The sequence below is a fragment of the Apodemus sylvaticus genome, chromosome 1 (assembly GCF_947179515.1).
Source record: "Apodemus sylvaticus chromosome 1, mApoSyl1.1, whole genome shotgun sequence".
NCBI classification, from domain to species: domain Eukaryota; kingdom Metazoa; phylum Chordata; class Mammalia; order Rodentia; family Muridae; genus Apodemus; species Apodemus sylvaticus.
In genome coordinates this window covers 39,225,848-39,227,316 of record NC_067472.1, presented here as the reverse complement: position 1 = coordinate 39,227,316, position 1,469 = coordinate 39,225,848, and positions in this window count along the sequence as shown.

Here is a 1,469-nt window from a genome sequence, read left to right as displayed (position 1 = left end):
TTGTTGCAGCCATTATGTTCTTCTGCAGAGACACATTTCACTCGGAGGGAAGTTGCTCAGTTACCTGTATTCACAGGATCTCACAAGTACAGAGGTGATTTAGCCCTGTGTCTTTTGGCATGCGCCAGGTTTGGACAAACGTGTGTATATTTCCTCTTCACAGACCTCCATGGGGTACACAGAATAGAGGCCACTTACACCCACTGGATTATGTTAGAGGGGAATATTTACATTTTGAGGTAACTCAAAGTGCTAGGGATGGCTCAGAGAATGTTAAAGGCTTGGCTGAGCTGCTGTGATTGGTTAAGAGCACAGAAACGGGTCCAAAGTCAGGCAGGAAAGAAGGCATGGCAAGCCAAGAAGTGTGTGTGTCTGTGTGTCTGTGTGTGTGCACACGTGTATATTTGCACATGTGATTTGTGTAATACTAGCTGCTGTTTATTAAGCGCTTATGTGTAGTAACCATGATACTGTTTCTGTTTTCCCCTTTAACCCTTGAAGTAGCTCTGTGTGGTTTTATCTCTGTTTTTGGTGAGGAAACTGAGGACCAAATAACTTGGCAGGAGAAATAAATGTAAGTAGTATAGACAGTCCAGGCTGAGTTCCCCCATCTAAAATGCTTGGGACCAGGAGGCTTTTGGATTTCAGAAGTTTATTTTGGATTCTAGATTATTTGCATATACATAAGTGTGTTGTGGAGATGTCCCTATCAAAACATAATTCAATTATATTTCTTTCTATTTTGCTCTGTTGGAAACTGATCTCATGGCCTTGTCATGATAGAGTTGTGGTTTTAGCCCTCTTTTTTAAAAAAAATTATTGTTTTGAAACAAAAAGTCACTAACTTGCCCAGGCTGGCCTTGAACTTGGCCTTTCTGTCTCAATTTTTTTTTTAAGTTTTTAATTTAAAAAAATTTTTAAAGATATATATATATATATTTATTTATTTTATGTAAGTACTCTGTAGCTGTCTTCAGACACCCCAGAAAAGGGCATCAGATCTACGGATGGCTGTTAGCCACCATGTGGTTGCTGGAATTTGGACTTGACAGCAGGACGTCACTAGAGAGGGAAGAGACAAAGTGGGCGGTGTCAGAGTCCCTCCTCAGACATGTTTCAGTCTCATCTGGGGGCACCCACAGCTCAGAGATACTGAGAATTCAAACAAAAGTCTGGACTGGAGAGTCGGTTGTCATAGCTATAAGTGACAGTGACTAAAGCCAAAGAAGTAGAGGAGAGTCCCAGGGGATGAAACAAAACCGTTCTTAGAGCCTAGAGCTGGCAGGCCAGGCATCTTGGTGCACACCTTTAATCCCAGCACTGAGCTCTGTAAATTCAGGCCAGCATAGTCAACGTGAACTACACAGGACTTGGGTGAAAAGGCAGAGGAGAGACGGAAAAGGTCAAAGTTGTAGAGTCAGGGTGCAAAGGGGGAGAGTCCTCTGTGAGAGAGCCCTGAGGGACTGAAC